Source organism: Larus michahellis, chromosome 7, assembly GCF_964199755.1.
Source record: "Larus michahellis chromosome 7, bLarMic1.1, whole genome shotgun sequence".
In the NCBI taxonomy this organism is placed as follows: domain Eukaryota; kingdom Metazoa; phylum Chordata; class Aves; order Charadriiformes; family Laridae; genus Larus; species Larus michahellis.
In genome coordinates, this window is record NC_133902.1 from 13,988,347 (window position 1) to 14,001,748 (window position 13,402).

The window sequence follows — 13,402 nt, forward strand, 5'->3', positions numbered from 1 at the left end:
GGAGATATGTCAAGATGTGTGTTGGTTTTGAGGACGGCTCTCTGGAGAGTCTTAGCAAAGAGGTCACACGGATAATCAGGGCAATTCTCAGAGACACTGAGAACAACCATACAATTCACTTTTGGCCCTTTGCTTGTTTTACGTCTAACAAGACGTTTATGGATTTTTGAGGAGAACTCCTCGAGGGTGTAGGCATAAAAGTTGGTGGCACACTGAATGCCGTTATTGGAGACACTGAGAAACAAGCCCTACAATTCCCTCCTGGCTCTTTCCATGTTGGAGGTACAGCAAGAAGATTGTTGGGTGGTTTTTCGCCTAGCTCTATGGCGAGAGTAGGCAGAGACATAATTAGGTGACTTGAAGAAGTTCCTATCGAGGCCAAGAACAGTCTGCACCTTTCCCTGCTGGCAGTTTCCATGTGGAGATATGTCTTGATATGTGCTTTGCTTTTGAGCACAACTCTCTCGAGAGAATGTTAGCAAAGAGGTAACGGGGAGAGTAGAAAGCAGTACTCAAAGAAAGGGAGAACAAGATCTACATTTCCCACCTGGCACTTCCCATGTAGGAGATATAGAAGGACGTATACTGGTTTTGAGGACAACTCAATGGACAGTGGAGGGAGAAAAGTTCCTGGCTCATTGAATGCCGTTTCTGGAGACACTGCGATCAATGTGGGAGATATGTCAAGATGTGTATTGGTTATGAGGACGGCTCTCTGGAGAGTCTTAGCAAAGAGGTCACACGGATAATCAGAGCAATTCTCAGAGACACTGAGAACAAGCTCCACAATTCCCTCCTGGCACTTTCCCTGTAGGAGATACCGCAAGACGTTTCTGTATATTGGGCACAGCGCTCTGCAGGGTGTTAGCAGAGACTTTCCCGGGACAGTGAAACCCTATGTCAGAGACACTGAGAAGAAGCCCCAATGTTCCCTCCAGGCACTTTCAGTGTGGGTGCCTTCTCCACGTGGTTCCTGGTTTCACTGCAGCTCTGAAGAGAATGTTAGCAAAGAGGTAATCGGGACAGTGCAAACAGTACTCAAAGACAGGGAGAGCAAGCTCTACATTACTCTCTTGGCACTTTGGATGTGGGACATACAGCGAGATGTTTGCTGCTTCTGCGTTTGGCTGTTGGGAGATTTACAGCACAAAGCAATCTAGTTGATTTGAAGCAGTTCCGAGAAAGTCTAAGCATAATAATCACTTTTCCCTCCTGGCATTTTCCATGTGGGAGATACAGCAGGATGTATATTGGTTTTAAGGAACTGTCCCCGGACAGTGTGGGCAGAAAAGTTCCTGGCTCCTTGAATGCCGTTCCTGGAGAGACACTGCGATCAATGAGGGAGATATGTCAAGATGTGTGTTGGTTTTGAGGACGGCTCTCTGGAGAGTCTTAGCAAAGAGGTCACACGGATAATCAGGGCAATTCTCAGAGACACTGAGAACAACCATACAATTCACTTTTGGCCCTTTGCTTGTTTTACGTCTAACAAGACGTTTATGGATTTTGAGGAGAACTCCTCGAGGGTGTAGGCACAAAAGTTGGTGGCACACTGAATGCCATTATTGGAGACACTGAGAAACAAGCCCTACAATTCCCTCCTGGCTCTTTCCATGTTGGAGGTACAGCAAGAAGATTGTTGGTTGGTTTTGCGCCTAGCTCTATGGCGAGAGTAGGCAGAGACATAATTAGGTGACTTGAAGCAGATCCTATCGAGTCTAAGAACAGTCCCCATTTTTCCCTGCTGGCACTTTCCATGTGGGAGATATGTCAAGATGTGTGTTGGTTTTGAGGGCAACTCCCTGGAGAGAATGTTAGCAAAGACTTAACCAGGAGAGTAGAAAGCAGTATTCAAAGATAGGCAGAGCAAGTCCTATATTTCCCTCCTGACACTTTCCATTTAGGACATATAGCGGGATGCTTATTGGTTTTGAGGAAATCTCCCTGGAGACTGTAGGCAGGAAAGTTTCTGGCACATTGAATGCCATTCTTGGAGCACTGCGATGAATTCCTGCAATTCTCTCCTGGCACTTTACATGTTGGAGATAGCACAAGATTTTTGTGTATAGAGGGCACAGCGCTCTGCAGGGTGAGAGACACTGAGAACAAGATCGACAATTCCCTCTTGGCACTTTCCTTGTAGGAGATACCGCAAGACGTTTCTGTATATTGGGCACAGCGCTCTGCAGGGTGTTAGCAGAGACTTTCCCGGGACAGTGAAACCCTATGTCAGAGACACTGAGAAGAAGCCCCAACGTTCCCTCCAGGCACTTTCAGTGTGGGTGCCTTCTCCACGTGGTTCCTGGTTTCACTGCAGCTCTGAAGAGAATGTTAGCAAAGAGGTAATCGGGACAGTGCAAACAGTACTCAAAGACAGGGAGAGCAAGCTCTACATTACTCTCTTGGCACTTTCGATGTGGGACATACAGCGAGATGTTTGCTGCTTTTGCGTTTGGCTGTTGGGAGATTTACAGCACAAAGCTATCTAGTTGATTTGAAGCAGTTCTCAGAAAGTCTAAACATAATCCCAACTTCTCCCTCCTGGCACTTTCCATGTGGGAGATATAGCAGGATGTATATTGGTTTTGAGGACAACTCAATGGACAGTGTAGAGAGAAAAGTTCCTGTCTCCTTGAATGCCGTTCCTGGAGACACTGCGATCAATGAGGGAGATATGTCAAGATGTGTGTTGGTTTTGAGGACGGCTCTCTGGAGAGTCTTAGCAAAGAGGTCACACGGATAATCAGGGCAATTCTCAGAGACACTGAGAACAACCATACAATTCACTTTTGGCCCTTTGCTTGTTTTACGTCTAACAAGACGTTTATGGATTTTTGAGGAGAACTCCTCGAGGGTGTAGGCATAAAAGTTGGTGGCACACTGAATGCCGTTATTGGAGACACTGAGAAACAAGCCCTACAATTCCCTCCTGGCTCTTTCCATGTTGGAGGTACAGCAAGAAGATTGTTGGGTGGTTTTTCGCCTAGCTCTATGGCGAGAGTAGGCAGAGACATAATTAGGTGACTTGAAGAAGTTCCTATCGAGGCCAAGAACAGTCTGCACCTTTCCCTGCTGGCAGTTTCCATGTGGAGATATGTCTTGATATGTGCTTTGCTTTTGAGCACAACTCTCTCGAGAGAATGTTAGCAAAGAGGTAACGGGGAGAGTAGAAAGCAGTACTCAAAGAAAGGGAGAACAAGATCTACATTTCCCACCTGGCACTTCCCATGTAGGAGATATAGAAGGACGTATACTGGTTTTGAGGACAACTCAATGGACAGTGGAGGGAGAAAAGTTCCTGGCTCATTGAATGCCGTTTCTGGAGACACTGCGATCAATGTGGGAGATATGTCAAGATGTGTATTGGTTTTGAGGACGGCTCTCTGGAGAGTCTTAGCAAAGAGGTCACACGGATAATCAGAGCAATTCTCAGAGACACTGAGAACAAGCTCCACAATTCCCTCCTGGCACTTTCCCTGTAGGAGATACCGCAAGACGTTTCTGTATATTGGGCACAGCGCTCTGCAGGGTGTTAGCAGAGACTTTCCCGGGACAGTGAAACCCTATGTCAGAGACACTGAGAAGAAGCCCCAATGTTCCCTCCAGGCACTTTCAGTGTGGGTGCCTTCTCCACGTGGTTCCTGGTTTCACTGCAGCTCTGAAGAGAATGTTAGCAAAGAGGTAACCGGGACAGTGCAAACAGTACTCAAAGACAGGGAGAGCAAGCTCTACATTACTCTCTTGGCACTTTGGATGTGGGACATACAGCGAGATGTTTGCTGCTTCTGCGTTTGGCTGTTGGGAGATTTACAGCACAAAGCAATCTAGTTGATTTGAAGCAGTTCCGAGAAAGTCTAAGCATAATAATCACTTTTCCCTCCTGGCATTTTCCATGTGGGAGATACAGCAGGATGTATATTGGTTTTAAGGAACTGTCCCCGGACAGTGTGGGCAGAAAAGTTCCTGGCTCCTTGAATGCCGTTCCTGGAGAGACACTGCGATCAATGAGGGAGATATGTCAAGATGTGTGTTGGTTTTGAGGACGGCTCTCTGGAGAGTCTTAGCAAAGAGGTCACACGGATAATCAGGGCAATTCTCAGAGACACTGAGAACAACCATACAATTCACTTTTGGCCCTTTGCTTGTTTTACGTCTAACAAGACGTTTATGGATTTTGAGGAGAACTCCTCGAGGGTGTAGGCACAAAAGTTGGTGGCACACTGAATGCCATTATTGGAGACACTGAGAAACAAGCCCTACAATTCCCTCCTGGCTCTTTCCATGTTGGAGGTACAGCAAGAAGATTGTTGGTTGGTTTTGCGCCTAGCTCTATGGCGAGAGTAGGCAGAGACATAATTAGGTGACTTGAAGCAGATCCTATCGAGTCTAAGAACAGTCCCCATTTTTCCCTGCTGGCACTTTCCATGTGGGAGATATGTCAAGATGTGTGTTGGTTTTGAGGGCAACTCCCTGGAGAGAATGTTAGCAAAGACTTAACCAGGAGAGTAGAAAGCAGTATTCAAAGATAGGCAGAGCAAGTCCTATATTTCCCTCCTGACACTTTCCATTTAGGACATATAGCGGGATGCTTATTGGTTTTGAGGAAATCTCCCTGGAGACTGTAGGCAGGAAAGTTTCTGGCACATTGAATGCCATTCTTGGAGCACTGCGATGAATTCCTGCAATTCTCTCCTGGCACTTTACATGTTGGAGATAGCACAAGATTTTTGTGTATAGAGGGCACAGCGCTCTGCAGGGTGAGAGACACTGAGAACAAGATCGACAATTCCCTCTTGGCACTTTCCTTGTAGGAGATACCGCAAGACGTTTCTGTATATTGGGCACAGCGCTCTGCAGGGTGTTAGCAGAGACTTTCCCGGGACAGTGAAACCCTATGTCAGAGACACTGAGAAGAAGCCCCAATGTTCCTTCCAGGCACTTTCAGTGTGGGTGCCTTCTCCACGTGGTTCCTGGTTTCACTGCAGCTCTGAAGAGAATGTTAGCAAAGAGGTAACCGGGACAGTGCAAACAGTACTCAAAGACAGGGAGAGCAAGCTCTACATTACTCTCTTGGCACTTTGGATGTGGGACATACAGCGAGATGTTTGCTGCTTTTGCGTTTGGCTGTTGGGAGATTTACAGCACAAAGCTATCTAGTTGATTTGAAGCAGTTACGAGAAAGTCTAAACATAATCCCCACTTCTCTCTCCTGGCATTTTCCATGTGGGAGATATAGCAGGATGTATATTGGTTTTGAGGAAGTGTCCCCAGACAGTGTGGGCAGAAAAGTTCCTGGCTCATTGAATGCCGTTCCTGGAGACACTGCGATCAATGAGGGAGATATAACAAGATGTGTGTTGGTTTTGAGGACGGCTCTCTGGAGAGTCTTAGCAAAGAGGTCACACGGATAATCAGAGCAATTCTCAGAGACACTGAGAACAAGATCGACAATTCCCTCCTGGCACTTTCCCTGTAGGAGATACCGCAAGACGTTTCTGTATATTGGGCACAGCGCTCTGCAGGGTGTTAGCAGAGACTTTCCCGGGACAGTGAAACCCTATGTCAGAGACACTGAGAAGAAGCCCCAGCGTTCCCTCCAGGCATTTTCAGTGTGGGTGCCTTCTCCACGTGGTTCTTGGTTTCACTGCAGCTCTGAAGAGAATGTTAGCAAAGAGGTAACCGGGACAGTGCAAACAGTACTCAAAGACAGGGAGAGCAAGCTCTACATTACTCTCTTGGCACTTTCGATGTGGGACATACAGCGAGATGTTTGCTGCTTTTGCGTTTGGCTGTTGGGAGATTTACAGCACAAAGCTATCTAGCTGATTTGAAGCACCTCCGAGAAAGTCTAAGCATAATCCTCACTTTTCCCTCCTTGCACTTTCCATGTGGGAGATATAGCAGGATGTATATTGGTTTTGAGGAAGTGTCCCCAGACAGTGTGGGCAGAAAAGTTCCTGGCTCACTGAATGCCGTTCCTGGAGAGACACTGCGATCAATGAGGGAGATATGTCAAGATGTGTGTTGGTTTTGAGGGCAACTCCCTGGAGAGAATGTTAGCAAAGACTTAACCAGGAGAGTAGAAAGCAGTATTCAAAGATAGGCAGAGCAAGTCCTATATTTCCCTCCTGACACTTTCCATTTAGGACATATAGCGGGATGCTTATTGGTTTTGAGGAAATCTCCCTGGAGACTGTAGGCAGGAAAGTTTCTGGCACATTGAATGCCATTCTTGGAGCACTGCGATGAATTCCTGCAATTCTCTCCTGGCACTTTACATGTTGGAGATAGCGCAAGATTTTTGTGCATAGAGGGCACAGCGCTCTGCAGGGTGAGAGACACTGAGAACAAGATCGACAATTCCCTCTTGGCACTTTCCTTGTAGGAGATACCGCAAGACGTTTCTGTATATTGGGCACAGCGCTCTGCAGGGTGTTAGCAGAGACTTTCCCGGGACAGTGAAACCCGACATCAGAGACACTGAGAAGAAGCCCCAACGTTCCTTCCAGGCACTTTCAGTGTGGGTGCCTTCTCCACGTGGTTCCTGGTTTCACTGCAGCTCTGAAGAGAATGTTAGCAAAGAGGTAACCGGGAGAGTGCAAACAGTACTCAAAGACAGGGAGAGCAAGCTCTACATTACTCTCTTGGCACTTTCGATGTGGGACATACAGCGAGATGTTTGCTGCTTTTGCGTTTGGCTGTTGGGAGATTTACAGCACAAAGCTATCTAGCTGATTTGAAGCACCTCCGAGAAAGTCTAAGCATAATCTTCACTTCTCCCTCCTGGCATTTTCCATGTGGGAGATATAGCAGGATGTATATTGGTTTTAAGGAACTGTCCCCGGACAGTGTAGGCAGAAAAGTTCCTGGCTCACTGAATGCCGTTCCTGGAGAGACACTGCGATCAATGAGGGAGATATGTCAAGATGTGTGTTGGTTTTGAGGACGGCTCTCTGGAGAGTCTTAGCAAAGAGGTCACACGGATAATCAGGGCAATTCTCAGAGACACTGAGAACAACCATACAATTCGCTTTTGGCCCTTTGCTTGTTTTACGTCTAACAAGACGTTTATGGATTTTGAGGAGAACTCCTCGAGGGTGTAGGCACAAAAGTTGGTGGCACACTGAATGCCGTTATTGGAGACACTGAGAAACAAGCCCTACAATTCCCTCCTGGCACTTTCCATGTTGGAGGTACAGCAAGAAGATTGTTGGTTGGTTTTGCGCCTAGCTCTATGGCGAGAGTAGGCAGAGACATAATTAGGTGACTTGAAGCAGATCCTATCGAGTCTAAGAACAGTCCCCATTTTTCCCTGCTGGCACTTTCCATGTGGGAGATATGTCAAGATGTGTGTTGGTTTTGAGGGCAACTCCCTGGAGAGAATGTTAGCAAAGACTTAACCAGGAGAGTAGAAAGCAGTATTCAAAGATAGGCAGAGCAAGTCCTATATTTCCCTCCTGACACTTTCCATTTAGGACATATAGCGGGATGCTTATTGGTTTTGAGGAAATCTCCCTGGAGACTGTAGGCAGGAAAGTTTCTGGCACATTGAATGCCATTCTTGGAGCACTGCGATGAATTCCTGCAATTCTCTCCTGGCACTTTACATGTTGGAGATAGCGCAAGATTTTTGTGTATAGAGGGCACAGCGCTCTGCAGGGTGAGAGACACTGAGAACAAGATCGACAGTTCCCTCTTGGCACTTTCCTTGTAGGAGATACCGCAAGACGTTTCTGTATATTGGGCACAGCGCTCTGCAGGGTGTTAGCAGAGACTTTCCCGGGACAGTGAAACCCTATGTCAGAGACACTGAGAAGAAGCCCCAATGTTCCTTCCAGGCACTTTCAGTGTGGGTGCCTTCTCCACGTGGTTCCTGGTTTCACTGCAGCTCTGAAGAGAATGTTAGCAAAGAGGTAACCGGGACAGTGCAAACAGTACTCAAAGACAGGGAGAGCAAGCTCTACATTACTCTCTTGGCACTTTCGATGTGGGACATACAGCGAGATGTTTGCTGCTTTTGCGTTTGGCTGTTGGGAGATTTACAGCACAAAGCTATCTAGTTGATTTGAAGCAGTTCCGAGAAAGTCTAAACATAATCCCCACTTCTCCCTCCTGGCATTTTCCATGTGGGAGATATAGCAGGATGTATATTGGTTTTGAGGAAGTGTCCCCAGACAGTGTGGGCAGAGAAGTTCGTGGCTCCTTGAATGCCGTTCCTGGAGACACTGCGATCAATGAGGGAGATATGTCAAGATGTGTGTTGGTTTTGAGGACGGCTCTCTGGAGAGTCTTAGCAAAGAGGTCACACGGATAATCAGAGCAATTCTCAGAGACACTGAGAACAAGATCGACAATTCCCTCCTGGCACTTTCCCTGTAGGAGATACCGCAAGACGTTTCTGTATATTGGGCACAGCGCTCTGCAGGGTGTTAGCAGAGACTTTCCCGGGACAGTGAAACCCTATGTCAGAGACACTGAGAAGAAGCCCCAGCGTTCCCTCCAGGCATTTTCAGTGTGGGTGCCTTCTCCACGTGGTTCTTGGTTTCACTGCAGCTCTGAAGAGAATGTTAGCAAAGAGGTAACCGGGACAGTGCAAACAGTACTCAAAGACAGGGAGAGCAAGCTCTACATTACTCTCTCGGCACTTTCGATGTGGGACATACAGCGAGATGTTTGCTGCTTTTGCGTTTGGCTGTTGGGAGATTTACAGCACAAAGCTATCTAGTTGATTTGAAGCAGTTCCGAGATAGTCTAAGCATAATCCTCACTTTTCCCTCCTTGCACTTTCCATGTGGGAGATATAGCAGGATGTATATTGGTTTTGAGGAAAACTCAAAGGACAGTGTAGGGAGAAAAGTTCCTGGCTCACTGAATGCCGTTCCTGGAGAGACACTGCGATCAATGAGGGAGATATGTCAAGATGTGTGTTGGTTTTGAGGACGGCTCTCTGGAGAGTCTTAGCAAAGAGGTCACACGGATAATCAGGGCAATTCTCAGAGACACTGAGAACAACCATACAATTCACTTTTGGCCCTTTGCTTGTTTTACGTCTAACAAGACGTTTATGGATTTTGAGGAGAACTCCTCGAGGGTGTAGGCACAAAAGTTGGTGGCACACTGAATGCCGTTATTGGAGACACTGAGAAACAAGCCCTACAATTCCCTCCTGGCACTTTCCATGTTGGAGGTACAGCAAGAAGATTGTTGGTTGGTTTTGCGCCTAGCTCTATGGCGAGAGTAGGCAGAGACATAATTAGGTGACTTGAAGCAGATCCTATCGAGTCTAAGAACAGTCCCCATTTTTCCCTGCTGGCACTTTCCATGTGGGAGATATGTCAAGATGTGTGTTGGTTTTGAGGGCAACTCCCTGGAGAGAATGTTAGCAAAGACTTAACCAGGAGAGTAGAAAGCAGTATTCAAAGATAGGCAGAGCAAGTCCTATATTTCCCTCCTGACACTTTCCATTTAGGACATATAGCGGGATGCTTATTGGTTTTGAGGAAATCTCCCTGGAGACTGTAGGCAGGAAAGTTTCTGGCACATTGAATGCCATTCTTGGAGCACTGCGATGAATTCCTGCAATTCTCTCCTGGCACTTTACATGTTGGAGATAGCGCAAGATTTTTGTGCATAGAGGGCACAGCGCTCTGCAGGGTGAGAGACACTGAGAACAAGATCGACAATTCCCTCTTGGCACTTTCCTTGTAGGAGATACCGCAAGACGTTTCTGTATATTGGGCACAGCGCTCTGCAGGGTGTTAGCAGAGACTTTCCCGGGACAGTGAAACCCTATGTCAGAGACACTGAGAAGAAGCCCCAACGTTCCTTCCAGGCACTTTCAGTGTGGGTGCCTTCTCCACGTGGTTCCTGGTTTCACTGCAGCTCTGAAGAGAATGTTAGCAAAGAGGTAACCGGGACAGTGCAAACAGTACTCAAAGACAGGGAGAGCAAGCTCTACATTACTCTCTTGGCACTTTGGATGTGGGACATACAGCGAGATGTTTGCTGCTTTTGCGTTTGGCTGTTGGGAGATTTACAGCACAAAGATATCGAGTTGATTTGAAGCAGTTCCGAGAAAGTCTAAACATAATCCCCACTTCTCCCTCCTGGCATTTTCCATGTGGGAGATATAGCAGGATGTATATTGGTTTTGAGGAACTGTCCCCAGACAGTGTGGGCAGAAAAGTTCGTGGCTCCTTGAATGCCGTTCCTGGAGACACTGCGATCAATGAGGGAGATATAACAAGATGTGTGTTGGTTTTGAGGACGGCTCTCTGGAGAGTCTTAGCAAAGAGGTCACACGGATAATGAGAGCAATTCTCAGAGACACTGAGAACAAGCTCCACAATTCCTCCTGGCACTTTCCCTGTAGGAGATACCGCAAGACGTTTCTGTATATTGGGCTCTGCGCTCTGCAGGGTGTTAGCAGAGACTTTCCCGGGACAGTGAAACCCTATGTCAGAGACACTGAGAAGAAGCCCCAGCGTTCCCTCCAGGCACTTTCAGTGTGGGTGCCTTCTCCACGTGGTTCCTGGTTTCACTGCAGCTCTGAAGAGAATGTTAGCAAAGAGGTAACCGGGACAGTGCAAACAGTACTCAAAGACAGGGAGAGCAAGCTCTACATTACTCTCTCGGCACTTTCGATGTGGGACATACAGCGAGATGTTTGCTGCTTTTGCGTTTGGCTGTTGGGAGATTTACAGCACAAAGCTATCTAGTTGATTTGAAGCAGTTCAGAGAAAGTCTAAGCATAATCCTCACTTTTCCCTCCTTGCACTTTCCATGTGGGAGATATAGCAGGATGTATATTGGTTTTGAGGAAGTGTCCCCAGACAGTGTGGGCAGAAAAGTTCCTGGCTCACTGAATGCCGTTCCTGGAGAGACACTGCGATCAATGAGGGAGATATGTCAAGATGTGTGTTGGTTTTGAGGACGGCTCTCTGGAGAGTCTTAGCAAAGAGGTCACACGGATAATCAGGGCAATTCTCAGAGACACTGAGAACAACCATACAATTCACTTTTGGCCCTTTGCTTGTTTTACGTCTAACAAGAGGTTTATGGATTTTGAGGAGAACTCCTCGAGGGTGTAGGCACAAAAGTTGGTGGCACACTGAATGCCGTTATTGGAGACACTGAGAAACAAGCCCTACAATTCCCTCCTGGCTCTTTCCATGTTGGAGGTACAGCAAGAAGATTGTTGGTTGGTTTTGCTCCTATCTCTATGGCGAGAGTAGGCAGAGACATAATTAGGTGACTTGAAGCAGATCCTATCGAGTCTAAGAACAGTCCCCATTTTTCCCTGCTGGCACTTTCCATGTGGGAGATATGTCAAGATGTGTGTTGGTTTTGAGGGCAACTCCCTGGAGAGAATGTTAGCAAAGACTTAACCAGGAGAGTAGAAAGCAGTATTCAAAGATAGGCAGAGCAAGTCCTATATTTCCCTCCTGACACTTTCCATTTAGGACATATAGCGGGATGCTTATTGGTTTTGAGGAAATCTCCCTGGAGACTGTAGGCAGGAAAGTTTCTGGCACATTGAATGCCATTCTTGGAGCACTGCGATGAATTCCTGCAATTCTCTCCTGGCACTTTACATGTTGGAGATAGCGCAAGATTTTTGTGTATATAGGGCACAGCGCTCTGCAGGGTGAGAGACACTGAGAACAAGATCGACAATTCCCTCCTGGCACTTTCCCTGTAGGAGATACCGCAAGACGTTTCTGTATATTGGGCACAGCTCTCTGCAGGGTGTTAGCAGAGACTTTCCCGGGACAGTGAAACCCTATGTCAGAGACACTGAGAAGAAGCCCCAACGTTCCCTCCAGGCACTTTCAGTGTGGGTGCCTTCTCCACGTGGTTCCTGGTTTCACTGCAGCTCTGAAGAGAATGTTAGCAAAGAGGTAACCGGGACAGTGAAAACACTACTCAAAGACAGGGAGAGCAAGCTCTACATTACTCTCTTGGCACTTTGGATGTGGGACATACAGCGAGATGTTTGCTGCTTTTGCGTTTGGCTGTTGGGAGATTTACAGCACAAAGCTATCTAGTTGATTTGAAGCACCTCCGAGAAAGTCTAAACATAATCCCCACTTCTCCCTCCTGGCATTTTCCATGTGGGAGATATAGCAGGATGTATATTGGTTTTGAGGAACTGTCCCCGGACAGCGTGGGCAGAAAAGTTCCTGGCTCCTTGAATGCCGTTCCTGGAGACCCTGCGATCAATGTGGGATATATGTCAACACGTGTGCTGGTTTTGAGGACGGCTCTCTGGAGAGTCTTAGCAAAGAGGTCACACGGATAATCAGAGCAATTCTCAGAGACACTGAGAACAAGCTCCACAATTCCTCCTGGCACTTTCCCTGTAGGAGATACCGCAAGACGTTTCTGTATATTGGGCACAGCGCTCTGCAGGGTGTTAGCAGAGACTTTCCCGGGACAGTGAAACCCTATGTCAGAGACACTGAGAAGAAGCCCCAACGTTCCCTCCAGGCATTTTCAGTGTGGGTGCCTTCTCCACGTGGTTCTTGGTTTCACTGCAGCTCTGAAGAGAATGTTAGCAAAGAGGTAACCGGGACAGTGAAAACACTACTCAAAGACAGGGAGAGCAAGCTCTACATTACTCTCTTGGCACTTTGGGTGTGGGACATACAGCGAGATGTTTGCTGCTTTTGCGTTTGGCTGTTGGGAGATTTACAGCACAAAGCTATCTAGCTGATTTGAAGCACCTCCGAGAAAGTCTAAGCATAATCCTCACTTTTCCCTCCTGGCATTTTCCATGTGGGAGATATAGCAGGATGTATATTGGTTTTAAGGAAGTGTCCCCAGACAGTGTAGGCAGAAAAGTTCCTGGCTCACTGAATGCCGTTCCTGGAGAGACACTGCGATCAATGAGGGAGATATGTCAAGATGTGTGTTGGTTTTGAGGACGGCTCTCTGGAGAGTCTTAGCAAAGAGGTCACACGGATAATCAGGGCAATTCTCAGAGACACTGAGAACAACCATACAATTCACTTTTGGCCCTTTGCTTGTTTTACGTCTAACAAGACGTTTATGGATTTTGAGGAGAACTCCTCGAGGGTGTAGGCACAAAAGTTGGTGGCACACTGAATGCCATTATTGGAGACACTGAGAAACAAGCCCTACAATTCCCTCCTGGCACTTTCCATGTTGGAGGTACAGCAAGAAGATTGTTGGTTGGTTTTGCGCCTAGCTCTATGGCGAGAGTAGGCAGAGACATAATTAGGTGACTTGAAGCAGATCCTATCGAGTCTAAGAACAGTCCCCATTTTTCCCTGCTGGCACTTTCCATGTGGGAGATATGTCAAGATGTGTGTTGGTTTTGAGGGCAACTCCCTGGAGAGAATGTTAGCAAAGACTTAACCAGGAGAGTAGAAAGCAGTAT